General features: G+C 42.7%; 1 protein-coding gene and 1 pseudogene across 4 annotated transcripts in view; one reads left to right on the top strand and one right to left on the bottom strand.

Moving 5' to 3' along the window:
- LOC110536281 (netrin receptor UNC5D) overlaps nt 1-23237 on the top strand; it is a 214593-nt gene that overhangs the window by 56883 nt on the left and 134473 nt on the right. The window lies entirely within an intron of this gene.
- LOC149979673 (uncharacterized) overlaps nt 20387-23237 on the bottom strand; it is a 53997-nt pseudogene continuing 51146 nt past the window's right edge.

Here is a 23237-nt window from a genome sequence, read left to right as displayed (position 1 = left end):
TTGTGCTTATTTTGGACAGATTTTTGGCGAGAGTTAATCCTCTCGCTTCGCCTCTTCCTCTCTGATGCGTTTCTCTTTCATCGCTCGCTTTGTGACTGACAGATGGCTATAGATACACACGGCAAAGCGTGGCTTAACATGACCCCTCCACCGTGTAGGGTACTCCCATTACTCCCATGCAATAAGCCAAACTTTGGCTGTATCCTCAGCAAACTACTGACACTTTTTCTGTCCTTTCAATAAACTTTTTCAGCAGCCTTGGTGTTCTTATTAATTAAGTCGACCCCCTACTTTTTCGAACATTCTGTTAAAAATCGCGCAACATTTCAGCGTCCTGCTACTCATGCCAGGAATATAGTATATGCATATGATTAGTATGTGTGGATAGAAAACACTCTCACGTTTCTAAAACTGGTTAAATCACGGCTGTGACTATAACAGAGCGTGTGTTTCATCGAAAAGCGCAATAAAAACTGGTCACTGAAAACTGGAAAAAATATCCATGCGCCACTTGCATGTATTGTTTAAGGGACACCATATTAAATGGGGCTGAGATTGCAATTCCTACAGCTTGATGTCGCCAGTCTTGTCAATTTCCTGGGAGTTATTTCTTGGTCAAACAAAGGAGAGAGATTCCATTCCATCCGGTCTCCGACAGGAAGTTTTGGAAGAGAGATTTCCCGAACATGATTTGAAGACGTGGAGCTATTGAATACACATCGCCCCGTGTTCAATTTGATAGATTATTAACGTTTACTAATACCTAAAGTTGGATTACAAAAGTATTTCGAAGTGTTTTGTGAAAGTTTATCATCAACTTTTTTAATTTAAAAAAATGACGCTGCGTTTCTAAACTGTGTTTTTTTCTGAATCACACAGTTTCCATAGATGGATATTTTGGGTATATATGGACCGATTTAATCGAAAAAAAGACCCAATAGTGATGTTTATGGGGCATATAGGAGTGCCAACAAAGAAGCTCGTCAAAGGTAATGAATGTTTTTTATATTTTATTTCTGCTATTTGTGTAGCGCCGGCTACGCTAATTCTTTTGTTTACGTCGCCTTCAGGTATTTTGGGGTGTTGCATGCTATCAGATAATGTGCATGTGCATGTGTGTTTTAATGAACGTTTGAGTTTTAACGAGTACATTTAGCATTTAGCGTAGCGCATTTGCATTTCCAGGTGTCTAGATGGGACGCTTGCGTGTCGGGTCGACGCAACATACTTGGCTGTCACAACAACAAATGATTTGCATGATACCTATTCGTCGACTCTTATTCGGACACCCTAATTCGTTACCCGACCTGCTAACACTGACAGTAAAGCTGTCACAATATAGTTACGTCATTATTTGTCTGGCTAGTGCGAGATGTTAATTTGAAACTCTAAGGGCAGTATTTCATTTTTGGATGAAAAACGTTCCCGTTTTAAACAAGATATTTTGTCACGAAAAGATGCTCGACTATGCATATAATTGACAGCTTTGGAAAGAAGACACTCTGACGTTTCCAAAACTAACTATAACAAAGATATTATCTGTGAGTGCCACAGAACTGATGCTACAGGCGAAACCAAGATGAAACTTCAAACAGGAAGTGAGCAAAATTTTTGAGGCGCTGTTTTCCATTGTCTCCTTATATGGCTGTGAATGCGCAAGGAATGAGCCTACACTTTCTGTCGTTTCCCCAAGGTGTTTGCAGCATTGTGACGAATTTGTAGGCATATCATTGGAAGATTGACCATAAGAGACCACATTTACCAGGTGTCCGCCTGGTGTCCTGCGTCGAAATTGGTGCGTAATCTCCAGGTGCAAGTATTCTTACACTCAAGTATCCTTAAGGAGCAAAATAAATAAATACAGTATGGGAATGAGGAAGATAAATGGGCTGTATACAGATGGGCTATGAACAGGTGCAGTGATCTGTGAGCTGCTCTGACAGCTGGTTCTTAATTAAAGCTAGTGAGGGGGATGGGAATCTCCAGCTTCAGTGATTTTTGCAGTTCATTCCAGTCAGTGGCAGCAGAGAACTGGAAGGAAAGGCGACCAAAGAAGGAATTGGCTTTGGGGGTGACCAGTGAGATATACATGATACCTGCTGGAGCGCGTGCTACGAGTGGGTGCTGCTATGGTGACCAGTGAGCTGAGATAGGGCGGGGCTTTACCTAGCAGAGACTTGTAGATAACCTGTAGCCAGTGGGTTTGTCGATGAGTATGAAGAGAGGGCCAGCCAACGAGAGCATACAGGTCGCAGTGGTGGGTAGTATATGGGGCTTTGGTGACAAAACGGATGGCACTGTGATAGACTGCATCCAGTTTGCTGAGTAGAGTGTTGGAGGCTATTTTATAGATGACATCGCCGAAGTCAAGGATCGGTAGGATGGTCAGTTTTACGAGGGTATGTTTGGCAGCATGAGTGAAGGATGCTTTGTTGCCGATTCTAGATTTAATTGAGATGTGAGTCTGGAAGGAGAGTTTACAGTCTATCCAGACACCTAGGTATTTGTAGTTATCCACGTATTCTAAGTCAGAGCCGTCCAGAGTAGTGATGCTGGATGGGCTGGCAGGTGCGGGCAATGATCGGTTGAATAGCATGCATTTAGTTTTATTTGCGTTTAAAAGCAGTTGGAGGCCACGGAAGGAGAGTTGTATGGCATTGAAGCTCGTCTGGAGGTTAGTTAACACAGTGTCCAAAGAAGGGCTAGAAGTATACAGAATGGTATTGTCTGCGTAGAGGTGGATTAGAGAATCACCAGCAGCAAGAGCGACATCATTGATGTATACAGAGAAGAGAGTCGGCCCGAGAATTGAACTCTGTGGCACCCCCGTAGAGACTGCCAGAGGTCCGGACAACAGGCCCTCCGATTTGACACACTGAGCTCTATCAGAGAAGTAGTTGGTGAACCAGGCGAGGCAATCATTTGAGAAATCAAGGCTGTTGAGTATGCCAATAAAAATGTGGTGATTGACAGAGTCGAAAGCCTTGGCCAGGTCTATGAATACAGCTGCACAGTAATGTCTCTTATCGATGGTGGTTATGATATCTTTAAGGACCTTGAGCTTGGCTGAGGTGCACCCGTGACCAGCTCGGAAACCAGATTGCATAGCGGAGAAGGTACGATGTGATTCAAAATGGTCAGTAATCTGTTTGTTAACTTGGCTTTCGAAGACCTTAGAGATGCAGGGTAGGATAGATATAGGTCTGTAGCAGTTTGGGTCTAGAGTGTCTCCCCCTTTGAAGAGGGGGAGACCATACTTTTACTCAAGTATGACAATTGGGTACTTTTTCCACCACTGCAAAATGGTATGCAACAGCGTACTGGCATCTTAAAAGCAGGGTTAGCTAGCTAGTTAAGAATTCAGTTGGAATCGTCACTTTGGCTGATAATCATGACATACATTCCATAAGACAGTCAATCTATTCATGTTTACATTTTTACGTTTAGAATTAGTGTTTTTAGATATGATGTAGTTGATTTTTTAGACAACATGGAAGTATGTTAAAAACAACCTACCAAGCATATCCAAAATGTTTATAGAATGATAAAAAATCATAAAACAGCCATTGTCAGGTTGAGTAAATTAAGCAATTTAACATAGGAGTAACGGGAGTACCCTACGGTTTTACCCTGTTCGGGGGTGTGGTCACGTTAAGCCCTGCCTCGCCGTGTGTATCTATCCTATCAGTAGATCGCTAGAAGATGCATATTGTTCAATCTAGCAGGAGATGGCTCAACAGACTAGCGAGTTGAAACATTTTAAATTAAAAGTCGCCTAGTTGATATGAAGTGGTAAATGTAGGCTGAGCAGTTGATCTATACGCTTACTTAATAACAGACTTAAACATTTCACAAAATCTGAGCGTGAATATACTGTTTATACCTGTATATTTTGTATTTATACAGGTAAATCAATTTAGAACATATTCTTATTTACAATGATGACCTGTCGAAAGGCTGTGTAGCTTTGCCTGACATGATGAAGCATGGGAAATGGCAGAGTGGGACTGTCCAATGTTCAAGTAGAAGGCATATGTTACATAAAGCTCTGCATGGTCATTCATAACAGGAATGGTTGAACGTAAAACAAAAGCGGGTGCTGTGCTCCACATAATGAAAGTCATGAATAAAATCCATACTCACTGTGTTGTATTGCAAATAAAAAAGAAAGTACATGGTATATGGTTATTTTATAACCAGATCTCTGAGGTATTGATCTTCAGTAGCCTAAAGCAGTGGCATTAAAGAGTGTTTGCTGGGTGTGAGCCCATTTTCTCAATGTTAGTTTAAGGCAATGGTGGAGATTCATCATTATATAAGCAACCCCCGTTTAAAAAATTCACTGAAACATGTGTGTAGTGCTCTGCTTGTCTAAAATAGCGGACACATTTTCCACTCTTTCTACTTACCCCAATATGTTTGTGCCATGACACCGTATACGTTATTAAATTACAAGTTCTCATTATTCTTTAATAATTATTTTACCTTTTTAATATATTTTGATTATAACGGTTAACAAGTCCTCATTTATAACAAGTCCTCATTTATAACAAGTCCTCATTTATAACTTGTCCTCATTTATAACAAGTCCTCATTTTATAACACGTCCTCATTTATAACACGTCCTCATTTTATAACACGTCCTCATTTATAACACGTCCTCATTTATAACAAGTCCTCATTTATAACACGTCCTCATTTATAACAAGTCCTCATTTATAACTTGTCCTCATTTATAACACGTCCTCATTTATAACTTGTCCTCATTTATAACTTGTCCTCATTTATAACACGTCCTCATTTATAACACGTCCTCATTTATAACACGTCCTCATTTATAACACGTCCTCATTTATAACACGTCCTCATTTTATAACACGTCCTCATTTATAACACGTCCTCATTTACAACACGTCCTCATTTTATAACAAGTCCTCATTTTATAACAAGTCCTCATTCATTCAATACTTTGAGTTATGTCAACCTTTGTATTTTACTTAGGAATTCTCCTATGTACAGGTGCAGTAATCTGTGAGCTGCTCTGACAGCTGGTGCTTAAAGCTAGTGAGGGAGATAAGTGTTTCCAGTTTCAGAGATTTTTGAAGTTCGTTCCAGTCATTGGCAGCAGAAAACTGGAAGGAGAAGCGGCCAAAGGAGGAATTTGTTGGAGGCCACGGAAGGAGAGTTGTATGGTATTGAAGCTTGTCTGGAGGGTTGTTAACACAGTGTCCAAAGAAGAGCCAGAAGTATACATAATGGTGTCATCTGCGTAGAGGTGGATCAGAGACTCACCAGCAGCAAGAGCAACATCATTGATGTATACAGAGAAGAGTCGGCCCAAGAATTGAACCCTGTGGCACCCCTATAGAGACGGCCAGGCCCGGACAATAGGCCCTCTGATTTGACACACTGAACTCTATCAGAGAAGTAGTTGGTGAACCTGGCTAGGCAATCATTTGAGAAACCAAAGCTATCGAGTCTGCCGATGAGGATGTGGTGATTGACAGAGTCGACAGCCTTGGCCAGGTCAATGAATACGGCTGCACAGTATTGTTTCTTATCGATGGCGGTTAAGATATCGTTTAGGACCTTGAGCGTGGCTGAGGTGCAACAATGACCAGCTCTGAAACCAGATTGCATAGCGGAGAAGGTGCGGTGGGATTCGAAATGGTCGGTAATCTGTTTGTAGACTTGGATTTCGAAGACCTTATAAAGGCAGGGTAGGATAGATATAGGTCTGTAGCAGTTTGGGTCTAGAGTGTCCCCCCCCTTTGAAGAGGGGGATGACCGCAGCTGCTTTCACCTGCCTCTTCCTAGGATGAATAATAATCGTTTCCCAAAATGAAGTGCCTACATTACGCATATTATTTGTTAGTTGTGGACATTAAGATATGTAGGATGTTTTTATATATACAATATCAGTGAAAAGTTTGGACGCCTACTCAGTCAAGTGTTTCTTTATTTTTACTATTTTCTACATTGTAGAATAATAGTGAGACATCAAAAATATGAAATAACACACATGGAATCATGTAGGAACCAAAAGAGTGTTAAACAAATCCAAATATATTTTGATTTGTCTTCACTATTGTTCTACAATGTAGAAAATAGTACAAATAAAGAAAAACCCTGGAATGAGTAGGTGTGTCCAAACCTTTTACTGGCTCTGTATATATTTAAAATATATGGGTGATTGGAAATGATGCAGACAATTACATTGATAGAAGCCACAGTATATTTGCAATATTAAAGCTGATCCACCCCCCAAAAATAAAATAATTTCTTGCTTTTGGGAGATTTGGCTAGTGAAGTTGCTCAGAGAGGTAAATCTTAACACCCTTTTGTTTTAACTTCCAAGTTCCCCCATTTCTTCAAGAATGGTCATGTTTGCAGCGCTTGTAAGGTGTGTTCATTTTTAAGCAGCTTGGTCAGAGTTAGTCCAGCTGTGGCTTTTTATATGGTGTGAAATGTTCAGAGAGATACAGAAATGAATATGATCATGATCTACATTATCTCTCTATCTGCAACAATGCAACATTGTTTACCCATCCCTTCCTCCCAAACACTCAGAATTTCAAATATCAGACAGCATGTGAATGTTTACTTTAAAAGATGAGTGTATTATTATTAACATAAAGATCGACATTGTTCTGCATAATTTCCAGTGTATGTTGTGTGTAGCTGTAGCAAAATCCACAGCACGAACACCTTGAAGGACTGCTGATCAACGGAGCAGTTGGGTGCAGTAGAGCAGAGCTGCAGTAAATGTGTAGCTGTGTAGCCTATGTGATTTCCAAAAAGCTCAGGGGCACATTTCTATGGTGTGATGCAGGCGGCTTCAGTGATCCGTGGACTATTTGCAGTGAATGACCAGATGTTCGGACGTCAGAGGCCATAAATAACTAATGAGGCTGAGAATCGGCTGCCTCTCACGTTCTGAAAATAGAAAATGTATGTTTTTCTGCAAGATTATTATTGTTTGTGATTTTCCTTTAAGGGCACAAGGCGAGACCCAAATGCAGACACAGGAGGCAGATGGTTGAGCTCTGATATGTATTACACCGAAAGGGGTAGGCAAAAGGCAGTTCAAGAGGACAGGCGAGAGTTCATAAACCAGGTCAGTGTCCAAACAGTACAAGGGGATAGGCAGGCTCGAGGTCAGAACAGGCAGAGTGGTCAGGCAGGTGGATTCAGCGTCAGGACAGGCAAGGGTCAAAACCAGGAGTTTTTTTTAAAGAAAAAAACAGAGACTGGGAAAAATAGGAGCTAGAAGAAACGCTGGTTTACTTGGCAAAACAAGATGAACTGGCACAGAGAGACAGGAAACATAGGGATAAATACCCTGGGGACTAATGGGGAAAACAGGAGACACCTGGAGGTGTCAATCACCAAGACAGGTGAAATAGATCAGGGCGTGACAGTTCCTGTCTTGCTGAATGTCAATAGCCTTCAACTCGGACTTACATGTTTCATTTCTGAGAAATCTGTTTGATTTGTTAACTTGACGCTACCCATCCCTGTCACGGGATCATTTTCGTCAGCAACCGCTGAATAGCATAGCGCAACAGTCAAATAATATTACAAAAAAATATTCATATTCATGAAATCACAAGTGCAATATTGGAAAACACAGTTTAGCCTTTTGTTAATCCACCTGTCGTCTCAGATTTTGAAATGATGCTTTACAGCGAAAGCAATCCAAGCAGTTGTGTAAGTTTATCGATAGCCTAGCATAGCATTATGTATACTAAGCATCAGGAAGCTTGGTCACGAAAATCAGAAAAGCAATCAAATTAACCATTTACCTTTGATGATCTTCGGATGTTTTCACTCACGAGACTCCCATTTACACAATAAATGTTCCTTTTGTTCCATAGAGATTATTTTTATACCCAAAATACCGACATTTGTTTGTCGCGTTATGTTCAGAAATCCACAGGAAAGAGCGGTCACGACAACGCAAACGGAAATTCCAAATAGTCTTCATAATGTCCACAGAGATATGTCAAACGTTTTTTATAATCATTCCTCAGGTAGTTTTTAAAATATATATTCGATAATATGTCAAAAGAGTGTTTAGGTTTTTCAATAACAGTGGGAGGAACAATGGAGGCTTTACTCTGTAGCGCAAAAACTCACTCTGAGAGCCCCCACCTATCCACTTACGCAATGTGATCTTTCACACTAATTTTTCAAAATAAAAGCCTGAAACTATGTCTAAAGACTGTTGACACCTTAGGGAAGCCAGAGAAAAAGGAATCTGGTTGATATCCCTTTAAATGGAGGATAGACATGCATAGGAACAGAAGGGTTTCAAAATAAGAGGCACTTCCTGATTGGATTTTCCTCAGGGTTTCGGCTGCAATATCAGTTTTGGAAACTTTAGAGTGTTTTCTATCCTAATCTGTCAATTACAGTGGGGCAAAAAAGTATTTAGTCAGCCACCAATTGTGCAAGTTCTCCCACTTAAAAATATGAGAGAGGCCTGTAATTTTCATCATAGGTACACTTCAACTATGACAGACAAAATTAGAAACAAAATCCAGAAAATCACATTGTAGGATTTGTAATGAATTTATTTGCAAATTATGGTGGAAAATAAGTATTTGGTCAATATCAAAAGTTTATCTCAATACTTTGTTATATACCCTTTGTTGGCAATGACAGAGGTCAAATGTTTTCTGTAAGTCTTCACAAGGTTTTCACACACTGTTGCTGGTATTTTGGCCCATTCCTCCATGCAGATCTCCTCTAGAGCAGTGATGTTTTGGGGCTGAAAGACCCAGCCACGTTTCATCTTCAATGCCCTTGCTGATGGAAGGAGGTTTTCACTCAAAATCTCACGATACATTGCCCCATTCATTCTTTCCTTTACACAGATCAGTCGTCCTGTTCCCTTTGCAGAAAAACAGCCCCAAAGCATGATGTTTCCACCCCCATGCTTCACAGTAGGTATGGTGTTCTCTGGATGCAACTCAGCATTCTTTGTCCTCCAAACACGACGAGTTGAGATTTTACCAAAAAGTTATATTTTGATTTCATCTGACTATATGACATTCTCCAAATCTTCTTCTGGATCATCCAAATGCTCTCTAGCAAACTTCAGATGGGCCTGGACATGTACTGGCTTAAGCAGGGGGACACGTCTGGCACTGCAGGATTTGAGTCCCTGGCGGTGTAGTGTGTTACTGATGGTAGGCTTTGTTACTTTTGTCCCAGCTCTCTGCAGATCATTCACTAGGTCCCCCGGTGTGGTTCTGGGATTTTTGCTCACCGGTCTTGTGATCATTTTGACCCCACGGGGTGAGATCTTGCGTGGAGCCCCAGATCGAGGGAGATTATCAGTGGTCTTGTATGTCTTCCATTTCCTAATAATTGCTCCCACAGTTGATTTCTTCAAACCAAGCTGCTTACCTATTGCAGATTCAGTCTTCCCAGCCTGGTGCAGGTCTACAATTTTGTTTCTGGTGTCCTTTGACAGCTCTTTGGTCTTGGCCATAGTGGAGTTTGGAGTGTGACTGTTTGAGGTTGTGGACAGGTGTCTTTTATACTGATAACAAGTTCCGACAGGTGCCATTAAGGTTAAAAAAAGTAGTATAGCTGGAGAAATGGCATACAGCAGGAACATTTGTATTTGTATTTAGGATCCCCATTAGCAGCAGCTACTCTTCCTGGAGTCCAGGAAGGCTGATACATAAAATGCTTCAGATTCTATATTTGTTTTACCATAATATTAGGATGAGCAGCAAAAACCTGGCATTGTGTTCTAATGTTAAGTGGGTATTGTTGTATCTTTACTATGGATTAAGTGATATATGACATGCTATTTTATCAAATCAATTCTCTGTAATTAATATTACCTGATTAAACTAATCATGTAAATGTAATTAACTAGGAAGTCGGGGCACCACGGAATAATGTTTATAGAGCTGTTGTCTTCCGAATAAACTCTTAAAGACCTGGTTATCTTTTATATCAATAGCAGTCAATTATTAATCGTCACCTTATTCAGTCTCATCTGAACGTTGTAAAATTATTGGTTATCTTCACGAACCCTGGCTAACAAGTTGAATCAGCAATACAAAATTTACTAAATACCTAAATAATCACACATATTTACATATTCACAGGATGGATCATACATTGATTACTAATTATGTCATAAAAGAAAACATCCCTAGCGGACAAAACCGATATGACGGCTGGTTACACAAAGAAAGGGGGTTGGGTTTTGATGAAGGTGCGGAAGACTGAGGAACAAAAGGATTGGGTCTCTATCGGACCTTATGAAGCTATGCTATTGTAAATACAGAATCTTATTCATTCTAAATAACCGTCCATTCGGAAAAGGAAAAGGCAAGAAATATATTTACTCTAAGCTGCGCTTCGATAGATTGGTCAAAGATGGAATGCTGGGTTGCCAAGCCGAGAGCTCCCTTGTCGTTTGAATAATATTTCTGGGTGGATACGCTGTAGCCTGTCGTCTTGGTTCATCATTTCCAACCAATGGGTATTCACATGGGCGTGGCCACTGATTGAGCATATTTTAATTATGAAAACAATTCTATCGTTTTAAAAACTAAAATTACATTTAATCTTTTCACAAATAGTTTCATATTTAAAAATGTTAATTGCACAACAATTCCATGTGAATCTGATAACTAGAATATGTAGACTTTCCAAGATACAGTTTATGTCGTCCTATCATTTATTTTACCTTTATTAAACTAGGCAAGTCAGTTAAGAACAAATTCTTACTTTCAATGACGTCCTAGGAGCAGTGGGTTAACTGCCTTGTTCAGGGGCAGAACAACCAATTTTTTTCCTTCTCAGCTTGGGGATTCGATCTTGAAACCTATCGGTTACTAGTCCAACGCTCTAACCACTTGGCTACCTGCCGCCCCATCATCAGTAATAATGTCTCAGACGACAACTGATCTGACATCATATTCTTTAAGTCCCAATGGACACTTTCAACTGGTTTGATTACATAAAGAGTGTCCTATTTCCCCAACTTGTTGATGTTACCATACTCTCTCTATGTTAACAAAGGGCTTTCCAAGACTCCATTCTGTAGAGTAGAGAGAGAAAAGGGGGAAAGGTATTCATGAGGGTCATAAACCTCGTCATGACAGTATGCTGCTGCTGAATAGGCTTAGTGGCTCTCTGTTCAGGGAATGGGTCTGTTTTGATTTAAAAAAAATACTATTTTAGCCCTTGGGGTTGGAGTAGAGGATGAAAAACACAGTAGACCTTGTTGCGTTATAACTGGGAGAGATGCAGGATCTGAGAAATGCTGCGCCGGGATTTTAATGGAGGAAATCAAAAGGAAAACACAGGGTGACATGAAGGAAAACAATGCAGGATTACTTGTGGTTACTTTAATATATTTTCTACTTTGTCCGTTGAGTTAACACCTGGACGTCAAAGACGTGTGAACCCTGTTCCCTATATAGTGTACTAGTCTTGATCAGGTCCCATAGCGCTCTGGTCAAACGTACTGCACTATGTACAGTAGAGGATAGGGTATAATTTGGGACACATCCAGTATGTTTGGAGTATCCCTGCTGTACATGGCCTGATCCGGTGGATATCATTCACATGAAGCACAAACACTGTGTATGAGGTTATTGTTCTAAAGTGATGATGTGATTTGAAGGAGGTAACATGATTTGTTATTCATCTGTGTGGGTACGTGATCATCATTAAATCAAAATCTAATTTGATTTAATAGAGGGCAAATGTTAGCAGCAATGTCAGTCCCTTATTAAACCATGAGATAGGGCCATCGTTCTCCACACGCACACTTCTGTGTGGACAAAGAGAGAGAGAGATCTGGAGCAGGTTGACGTTTATTGGGATTTATTGGGAGTCTTTTCTTTGAGGCAGAACTGAGCAATTTCTGCTAGATGGGCCAGATGCCAGTAAAAATTCATGAAACATTTGCTTTTTGTTTTTAATTTAAGGTTATGCATTAAGGTTAGCAGTGTGGTTGGGGTTAGGTTTAAAATAAGATGTTATGACTTTGTGGCTGTCAGCTAGTGACCACTCTGCAGAGCTGCCTCCAGAACAAGATTCATGACAGAAAATGCTAACCTGCAGATGTGGAGTGTAAAGGCCAAAGAGGAGAATTCAGAGCTATGGATCACACAACCTTGTGTCCAAGGGTTCTTCCACCCAGGCATAATCCTCAACTGGGTCCCTAATGGCACCCTGTTCCCTATATACTGTAGTGCACTACTTTTGGCCAGGGCCCAAATGAGAATAGAGTGCCATTTGGGACTCATGCCTAAACCTCTCTCTCACTGCCCAGCCTGCCCCAGGCCATCTTTCTCTCTGATGGCCATCCAGTTCTCCTCTGCGGCATGCCTGCTCTCCCTCTCCCTCCCTGGAGACCAGGGACAGGCCAAGTAAGAGTGGGCAATGAAATGTTATTTTTTCTACTAAGATTACACTAGCCGTCCTTCACTTCAGCCTTGGCTGTGTCACAAATGACACCCTATTCCCTATTTAGCATACTATATAGGGAATTGGGTGCCATTTGGGACACAGGCCTTATATCTCTGTAGTGCTGTCTCCCCTGACAGTAATTTAGATGATGCGTGTAAAATATTCCCCCTCAAACGGGCCCAGCCAAGCAGGAGTAACATGCTGACTTATTCTGCATAGTCAGTACAGCTGTTGAGAGACGGGGGGGCTATTGCTCATGATTTACCCTACTTGTTGCCAGGAAACCCTCTGATGACAAAAAATTGGCTCAATTAAGGGGGAAAAAAGCTCTGGAGATTAGGCTGAATGTCCTCTTTTTCTGTGTCATTCCCAATATATACGTTTATCTTAACGCTTCGCTCCTTTCCTCTGATGCTGCGCGGTTCCTGTCTCCTGTGCTTCCTGTGTGGTGTTTACGAGTTAAACTATTCCAGGTGTCTTTATTATGCTTGCTCTAATCCCTTCTTTTATGAAACTGTTTACAGTTTGTGTCAGTGCCAGCGTAATTTACATGACTTATGCTTATGTAGCCCACACAACATGTTATCCTTACATTTGCTGACGTTGGGCTACAAACTGACTATAAGAGACTTCTGACTTGCTAATGAATTCCTATTCCTCGTAAACCATTGAGGGGTTTAGGTGTTTGATGGATACAGACAAGATGATTGAACTGTCTATGAATCCAAAGCTATGGTGTTGCAGTGCATTTGAAAGGACAGGGGGAGTGCAACATGTAAGTGCCTGTCAGCCATTTCAAATGACATTTCTTGGCTAGTCTTTCTTTCCCCGCTCTGTAAAATATGCTTAAATTATTATTTTGCTTCATGCACACAGTTAAACTTTAGGCCCCTCCTCCGATGGGGCCTATTGCTCATGTTGTAACTACGGTACAGTACTTATTTTCTGAATCCATACCTTTCACTCTGTTGTAATAGTATTCTGGTATTAGCTTTTCCCCCATATATCCTTTCAAACACACCTCATCCTCTCAGGTGTGTTGGGGGGGCTTTGACTAATGCAGACAATCCTTCTCAGATGGAGTATCAGTCGAGAAACTGAACGTCAACATGAATGGTGAGAAGGAAACCCAAACAACAGTCATCCTTTTTGTTGTAATACTGTACTTAATTTACATGTAGTTAGGTGACCTGAGTGTCAAAGAAGAACGATCTGTTTCTTCCTCACCCAGAGGTGGCCACTGAGCATCACTTCAGATGGAGTGAGAATACACTTTGGGAAAATTTGTCGGGGGGGCAGGTAATATATACTGTAGACAGACAGACAGACAGACAGACAGACAGACAGACAGACAGACAGACAGACAGACAGACAGACAGACAGACAGACAGACAGACAGACAGACAGACAGACAGACATATGTCCATTCAGAATAAACAATAGGTGATTAATTTAACATGATCTACTTGGGTTAAGCATACAATGGTTTGCTAAACCCACTTTACAGTAGCTCATCATAACTTCCCCCTTTACGCCAGCTATTAATGAAGCGCTACAGGGAACCACTGTCACTACCGGCCGCATGATTGTGTTGAGATTGCCTGGTGGAGCAGAACGTCCCTGCAGAGAAGTAATCTGGTCTGTGTCTGACACCAATGGCTGAGGGAGAGAAGTAAGTCTCAGCAGTGTGTTGTGGTGTACATATAATGATCGCCCTTCTCTTCCTCTGTCCTCTCTTTATCTGGTGCAACCCATAATACTTTGCTGCAATCTGATGATTGTGCTATTTTCTCTCTCTCGCTCGCTCTCTACCTCGCTTTCTCTGTACCTCGCTCTCTCTCTCTCTCTACCTCGCTCTCTCTCTCTACCTCGCTCTCTCTCTATCTCGCTCTTTCTCTATCTCGCTCCCGCTCTCTGCCTCGCTCTCTGCCTCACTCTCTGCCTCACTCTCTACCTCTATCTCGCTCTCTATCTCAATCTAGCTCTCTGTCTCGCTCTCTATCTCGCTTTCTCTCGCTCTCTCTCGCTCGCTCTCTATCGCTCTCTCTCACTCTCTACCTGGTTCTCTACCTATATCTCTATCTCGCTCTGGATATCGCTCTGGATCTCGCTCTCTCGCTATCTATCTTGCTATCTCTCTCGCTCTCGATCTTGCTCTCACACTCTACCTCACTCTCTATCTATATCTCTCTCGCTCTCGCTCTCTATCTTGCACTCTCGCTCTCTAATTTGCTATCTCGCTCGCTATCGCTCTCTACCTCGCTCTCACTCTACCTTGCTCTCGCTCTCTACCTCGCTCCCTATCACTCTATATCGCTCTCTCTCACGCTCTCTCTCGCGCTCGCTCTCTATCGCTCTCTACCTCGCTCTCTATCACTCTCTATTTCTCTACCTCGCTCTCTACCTCGCTCTATCTCTCGCTCTTGCTGTCTACCTCGCACTCGCTCTCGCTTGCTTTCTATCTCACTCTCGCGCTCTCTACCTCACTCTCTCTCGTTCTCTGCCTCGCTCTCGCTCTCTACCTTGCTTTCTACCTCACTCTCGCTCTCTATCATTCTCTACCTCGCTCTCTATCGCTCTCTTTCGCTCTCTCTCGCTCTCTTTCTCACTCTCTCTCTCTATATCTTGCTCGCTCTCTACCTCACTTGCTCTCTACCTTGCTCTTTACCTCACTCTCACTCTTGCTCTCTACCTCGCTCTTGCTCTCTACCTCACTCTCTATCTCGCTCTCTATCTTGTTCTCTACCTTGCTCTCTATCTTGTTCTCGCTCTCTACCTCGCACTCACTCTCTATCTATTTCTCTCTCGCTCTCTATCTTGCACTCTCACTCTCTAACTTGCTATCTTGCTCGCTATCGCTCTCTACCTCGCTCTCGCTCTCTACCTTGCTCTTGCTCTCTATTGCTCTCTAATTCGCTCTCTATTGCTCTCTCTCGCTCTCGACCTTGCTTTCTACCTCGCTCTCGCTCGCTCTATTCCTCGCTCTCGTGCTTGCTCTCGCTCTCTACCTCGCTCTCTCTCTCATTCTCGCTTTCTACCTCGCTCTCGCTCTCTATTGCTCTCTAATTCACTCTCTATTGCTCTCTCTCGCTCTCGACCTTGCTTTCTAACTCGCTCTCGCTCGCTCTATACCTCGCTCTCATGCTCTCTCTCGCTCTCTCTATCTCGCTCGCTCTCTACCTCCCTTTCTACCTCGCTCTTGCTCTCTACCTCGCTCTCTACCTCGCTCTCTCTCGTTCTCACGTTCTACCTCATTCTCTATCGCTCTCTAATTCACTCTCGCACTCTCTATCTTGCTATCTCGCTTGCTCTCTACCTCGCTCTCTACTTCGCTCTCAATCTCGCTCTCTACCTCGCTCTCGCTCTCTACCTCGCTCTCTACCTCGCTCTCGCAACCGCTCTCGCGCTTGCACAATCTAACTTGCTCTCTCTCGCTCTCTATATCGCTCTCTCACTCTCTCTCACTCTCTCTCACTCTATCTCGCTCGCTCTCGCTCTCTATTGCTCTCTGTCACTCTCACTCTCTATCACTCAATGTATTTGGAGAATTCAATGTGTTCTGGTAGTCTTTAAATGTTGATTCTAAGATTTGTATGTGATCATGTACAGTGGGGAGAACAAGTATTTGATACACTGCCGATTTTGCAGGTTTTCCTACTTACAAAGCATGTAGAGGTCTGTAATTTTTATCATAGGTACACTTCAACTGTGAGAGACGGAATCTAAAACAAAAATACAGAAAATCACCTTGATTTCTGGCTCCCAGGTGTCTTTTATACAGGCAACGAGCTGAGATTAGGAGCACACTCTTAAAGGGAGTGCTCCTAATCTCAGCTTGTTACCTGTATAAAAGACACCTGTCCACAGAATCAATCAATCAATCACATTCCAAACTCTCCACCATGGCCAAGACCAAAGAGCTCTCCAAGGATGTCAGGGACAAGATTGTAGACCTACACAAGGCTGGAATGGGCTACAAGCAGCTTGGTGAGAAGGTGACAACAGTTGGTGCGATTATTCGCAAATGGAAGAAACACAAAAGATCTGTCAATCTCCCTCGGCCTGGGGCTCCATGCAAGATCTCACCTCGTGGAGTTGCAATGATCATGAGAACGGTGAGGAATCAGCCCAAAACTACACGGATGGATCTTGTCAATGATCTCAAGGCAGCTGGGACCATAGTCACCAAGAAAATAATTGGTAACACACTACGCCGTGAAGGACTGAAATCCTGCAGCGCCCGCAAGGTCCCCCTGCTCAAGAAAGCACATATACATGCATGTCTGAAGTTTGCCAATGAACATCTGAATGATTCAGAGGACAACTGGGTGAAAGTGTTGTGGTCAGATGAGACCAGAATGGAGCTCTTTGGCATCAACTCAACTCACCGTGTTTGGAGGAGGAGGAATGCTGCCTTTGAACCCAAGAACACCATCCCCACCGTCAAACATGGAGGTGGAAACATTATGCTTTGGGGGTGTTTTTCTGCTAGGGGGACAGGACAACTTCACCGCATCAAAGGGACGATGGACGAGGCCATGTACCGTCAAATCTTGGGTGAGATCCTCCTTCCCTCGGGTCGTGGATGGGTATTCCAGGATGGGTCGTGGATGGGTATTCCAGCATGACAATGACCCACAACACACGGCCAAAGCAACAAAGGAGTGGCTCAAGAAGAGGCACATTATGGTCCTGGAGTGGCCTAGCCAGTCTCCAGACCTTAATCCCATAGAAAATCTATGGAGGGAGCTGAAGGTTCGAGTTGCCAAACGTCAGCCTCGAAATCTTAATGACTTGGAGAAGATCTGCAAAGAGGAGTGGGACAAAATCCCTCCTGAGATGTGTGCAAACCTAGTGGCCAACTACAAGAAACGTCTGACCTCTGATTGCCAACAAGGGTTTTGCCACCAAGTACTAAGTCATGTTTTGCAGAGGGGTCAAATACTTATTTCCCTCATTAAAATGCAAATCAATTTATAACATTTTTCATATGCGTTTTTCACTGTTCAAATAAACCTACCATTTAAAGTATAGACGGATCATTTCTTTGTCAGTGGGCAAACGTACAAAATCAGCAGGGGATCAAATACTTTTTTCCCTCACTGTACATACCCAGTGTCCGACAGAGCTGCAGGAGTTGTGACCCGTTTTTGTTGGTTATGTTGTCATAGTTGTGTCTAGGGGGGCATATGGGGGAGGGTAATGTTGTCACCTCCAGGTAGGTGTTTGTCCCCCTGTGTGCTGAGGGTGTCAGGTTCTTGTCCAGTTCTGGCATTTAGGTTGCCACAGACTAGTACATGTCCCTGGGTCTGGAAATTGTTGATCTCCACCTCTAGGATGGCGAAGCTGTCACCGTTAAAGTACGGAGATTCTATTGGGATATAGGTCCCTGTCTCTTTCTGTCTCCCTCTGTCTCTCTATCTCTCTGTCTGTCTGTCCCTCCCTCTCTCTTTCGCTCTCCCTCTCTGTCACTCCCTCTCTCTGTCTTTCCTATTTCCCAGGTGTTTACCAGAGAGGGTGAATGGCCTCTGGCTGCTGTAATGTTAATGGTGATAGCCATGATAATTATAGCCTCAAAATTATAGCCTCAATATTTGGAATAGTAGCTTTGGGACCAACCGACACAGGTCTAAGTGGTTACCTAATGAAACATGGTTCTTTTTAGCAGCTCGTTTCACACCTGTGACAAAGTTAGATGCCTACTGCGTAGAGTGAAAATTGAAATGAGAGAATTGCTCATTAAAAGTGAACTCAGTCAGAGAATGAGATGATATTGTAACTACATAAATAATTGACCTGGGTTTAATAGGGCACTTAATCATGCAGTCCTTAAGCCTTTTGTCAGCTGAGTTTCAACTGTGAGGGAAACAATTTAAAGAGAAGACAATGGAATGTACTATAATACAAACTATGATGAACCAACAGCAGTAGACCAATACATTCCCCCTCACTAGTTTTGACTAGAACCCTATGGCTGCATCGACTAGAACCCTATGGCTGCATCGACTAGAACCCTATGGCTGCATCGACTAGAAGTCTATGGCTGCATCGACTAGAAGCCTATGGCTGCATCGACTAGAAGCCTATGGCTGCATCGACTAGAAGCCTATGGCTGCATCGACTAGAAGCCTATGGCTGCATCGACTAGAAGCCTATGGCTGCATCGACTAGAAGCCTATGGCTGCATCGACTAGAAGCCTATGGCTGCATCGACTAGAACCTATGGCTGCATTGACTAGAAGCCTATGGCTGCATTGACTAGAAGCCTATGGCTGCATTGACTAGAAGCCTATGGCTGTATCGACTAGAAGCCTATGGCTGCATTGACTAGAAGCCTATGGCTGCATTGATTAGAACCCTATGGCTGCATTGACTAGAACCCTATGGCTAAATTGACTAGAAGCCTATGGCTGCATTGATTAGAACCCTATGGCTAAATTGACTAGAACCCTATGGCTAAATTGACTAGAAGCCTATGGCTGCATTGATTAGAACCCTATGGCTGCATTGATTAGAACCCTATGGCTAAATTGACTAGAACCCTATGGCTGCATTGACTAGAACCCTATGGCTGCATTGACTAGAAGCCTATGGCTGAATTTTAGATGCAGACAGAGTGAAACTCATGTGGTGTAATAGCTGTTACTATTCAGATGCCTGGCAGAGTTCTTCTCTGGATTCACCACAATGCAACATGCTGACTCTGCTGTTCTCAAGTCCATGTTATAGTCCCTGCCCTCCATCCCACTTGATCATAAACTTCAAAAAAACTCACCAAGTTATGCATTTTGAGGAGCCTACAGCTACAAAAAGATGGGATATACCAAGCAAATCTGACAGTAAAATACAGGGTATAGCCAGGTATAGTAGAGTAGTAAGCATATTTGAAAGAGTTAGATTTCACTAGGCGGGCGGAGAGGGCTGCTCTCGCCATCCAAGTGGGGTTGATTGCTTGTATTGTAGGTGAGGCAACGCTTTTAAAAAGTATTGATAGCAGTGTTCCATTGTGTTCTCAATGTACAGTGCCCTCTGTAATTATTTGGACAGTAACACATTTTTTTCCTCTTTTGGCTCTGTACTCCCAAGGTTTGGATTTGAAATCATACAATGACAGTGCAGACTGTCAGCTTTAATTTGAGAGTATTGTCATACATATCAGGTGAACCCTTTAGAAATTATAGCACTTTTGCTACATGACACTCCCATTTTTAGGGGACCTAAGGTAGTGTGACAAATTCACGTATGTGTATTAAAGTTGTAAAACGTTAAATATTTGGTATATTTAATATTTATTCAATTTTTCAGTTTTTGATTTGTTAAAAAAGTTTGAAATATCCAATAAATGTCGTTCCACTTCATGATTGTGTCGCACTTGTTGTTGATTCTTCACAAAAAAATACAGTTTTATATCTTTATGTTTGAAGCCTGAAATGTGGCAAAAGGTCGCAAAGTTCAAGGGGGCCGAATACTTTCGCAAGGCACTGTATGAGTGAATTTTCCCCAATAATTTTGGTCGCTATGGGTTCACCCGATATGGATGAAAATACCCTCAAATTAGAGCTGACAGTCTGCCCTTTAACCTCAGTCATTGTTTAATTTCAAATCCAAACTTTTGGCATATAGAGCCAAAAGAAGAAAACATGCTTCACTGTCCCAATAATTACAGAGGGATCAGTATAACACTTTATTTTGTTCTGATCTGATGTTGACACATCAGTTTCATGTTCCTGACAAAGAGAGATTTGAAAAGCACTCTATGGACTATTGACCTTGAAAAAGATTGGCTCCCGCAACCGTGGTCAAGAACCTTCCAGAGCCTTTCAATGTCAATTGAGTTTACGTGCACATACGAGTTGGGCGAGTCAAGTCTCACTCCCTGCTCAATCTCTATAGCTATTTTTATCCATCCCACTGACACATCAAGTGGCACTGATCATCACACCTTCTCCTCAGAGCTGAGGGGGAAAGGGAGCAAAACTGGAACTCATACATCAATGTGTCACCAAGTAGGATTGTCCAACAACCGCCGGGGGGGGGGGGGGGGGGTTTCGAGTCCAAAGGCCCTACCTTGAATCACTTTAAGGTCATGTAGGCCTAGAGCCAAACGACTTTCATGAATATCATCTTGTGTACCCTGCATGACCAGAAGTTTTACTGTGTATATGTGTATCTGAGAGTCTTAAGTCGTTTTTAAACATCAAATGCAGATGAGCATACCTACTCTGCCCTTATTTTTTATGCCAATGTTCTAGAGAACATTGCAACAAACTGCCATTTTTAAAGATGTTCAGAGTAAAGCAAATAGCATATTGTTAGGATAGCGTGTGACTGTGATCTCAGCGCTGTCAGTTGGGAGGGCTTCAATTGGAAAAAGTGATGGTTATTGAAATGTAAGGCTTTTAGGGACTGACATAGGTCTCCCATTAGCCATTTGTTGAAGCTGACATGACAGTGGCAGAGCATGGGCCTGACAGATGGGGCTCTGTAGTCAGACCCCCAGAGGAGCAGGTGAAGCTGCCTAATTGGACCAGCAGCACCACACAAGTGAAGCAGAGGGAGAGAACAGTCATGGACCTCCAGATCCTTGCCTATAGCTGTGCGTGTATGTGTCTGTGTCTGTGTGTGTGTATGTGTCTGTGTGTGTCTGTGTGTGTGTGTGTGTGTCTGTGTGTGTGTATGTCTGTATGTATGTGTCTGTGTGTGTGTATGTGTCTGTGTGTGTGTGTATGTGTCTATGCGTGTGTGTGTATGCGTCTGTGCGTCTGTGTATGTGTCTGTGCGTGTGTATGTGTCTGTGTGTTTGTGTATGTGTTTGTGTATGTGTCTGTGCGTGTGCGTGTGCGTATGTGTCTGTGCGTATGTGTATTTGTCTGTGCGTATGTGTATGTGTCTGTGCGTGTGTATGTGTCTGTGCGTGTGTATGTGTCTGTGCGTGTGTATGTGTCTGTGCGTGTGTATGTGTCTGTGCGTGTGTGTGTGTCTGTGCATGCGTGTGTGTGTGTCTGCATGTGTGTATGTGTCTGTGCGTGTGTGTATGTGTCTGTGCATGTGCGTATGTGCCTGTGCGTGTGTGTATGTGTCTGTGTGTTTGTATGTGTCTGTGCGTGTATGTGTCTGTGCGTGTGTGTATGTGTCTGTGTGTATGTGTCTGTGCGTGTGTCTGTGTGTTTGTATGTGTCTGTGTGTGTGTGTGTGTATGTGTCTGTGCGTGTGTGTATGTGTCTGTGTGTATGTGTCTGTGCGTGTGTCTGTGTGTTTGTATGTGTCTGTGTGTGTGTGTGTGTATGTGTCTGTGCGTGTATGTATCTGTGCGTGTGTGTATGTGTCTGTGCGTGTATGTGTCTGTGCATGTGTGTATGTGTCTGTGCGTGTGTATGTGTCTGTGCGTGTGTGTATGTGTCTGTGTGTGTGTATGCGTCTGTGCGTGTATGTGTCTGTGCGTGTATGTGTCTGTGTGTATGTGTCTGTGTGTGTATATGTGTCTGTGTGTGTGTATGTGTCTGTGCGTGTGTGTATGTGTCTGTGTGTGTGTATGTGTCTGTACATGTATGTGTCTGTGCGTGTAGCTGAGGGCCGGTATCCACTGGTGTTGTGTGGACAGCACAAGTGGAATAACGAAGTCACAAGGTCCTGTCAAAGGATTCCTCTTTGTATTTCCTATAAAGCTGCTACTTCCTCTGAGACTGGAGACTGAGCCCTGGTCTCAGTGTCGTATTACCTCAGGCCAGGCACTGACTAACTGCACCTGTTCCAAGGTGGTCATTTGTGTGCCATGCTGCAACCTAGTCTCAACAACCCCAGCTGTCAGACTAAGGTTTATGATTAGTTAGGGTAGTAGTAGGAGTAACATAATACTGAATGTGACCATAATTATTTTACTTGCACTCGGAATCTTCACCCACTCTCTATCCTGTTTGTTCATTGATGTCCCTTCTGTCAGTGAAAAGCTTGTCATGAACCAAAAAGACAGTGTAGATGTGTTGTGCAGAAGGCAATACTATCTTGGCCATGTGAAAAGTCATGTAAAATGCATGGCTTGAAAAATAAACTAAACCAATTGTAAAAAGCGAGACGTAGAAACGCATTCGTCCCACTCAGAAGCTCTTTGTGGTATCTGATGTACTCCAGTAAGTAAATCAACAGTAGCACATATGTATAAAAGAGACACTCCATCAAAACGCTTGAGGTGACAATCACTTTTTCTTATCCCCCCCATCTCACACGTACTGTATCCTATTTCCCTGGTGGCCACTGGGGTTCATATCATCCTGAATGCATCGCAAATGGCACTCTATGTTCTATATAGTACACCATTGTTGACCAGAGCCCTAAAAGTAGTGCATTAAGTGCACCATAAAGGTATTAGGGTGCCATTTGGGACGTAGCCCTGGCCACGTTGGAGTTGACCTGTTTTATCTCTCCTAATAAAGCTTCACAAAGGACCGATATAAAAGGTCCCAGTAGTCATGCTAGGGGGCTGTCGTTAACAGTGATCTATTGTCCTAATATAGTGGGGTTGGTGTTGAGTGCCGCTGTGTGAAGCAAGCATATACTATGGGATGGTAGGCAGTGCTTCAGGGAGGTGCTAATTCTGTTTATCTGGAGAGTAGACAATGTGGACCTTCGGGTAAAGCACTCTAAAATACTTGTTGGTTTGAGAAGAGGAAGAGGCTGGGAGGAAGTATAAATTAGGTGCAGGCAGAAAGGCAGTGTCCAATAAATTACACTTTAGATCAGGAGTACAAACTCATTTTTCCCCGGGGTGCGCATTTGGTCTTCAATGAGGT

Source organism: Oncorhynchus mykiss, chromosome 11, assembly GCF_057628025.1.
Source record: "Oncorhynchus mykiss isolate SJ-2025 chromosome 11, ASM5762802v1, whole genome shotgun sequence".
NCBI classification, from domain to species: Eukaryota; Metazoa; Chordata; class Actinopteri; order Salmoniformes; family Salmonidae; genus Oncorhynchus; species Oncorhynchus mykiss.
The sequence above is the reverse complement of the archived record's forward strand: the minus strand, read 5'-3'. Positions and strand labels throughout refer to the sequence as shown.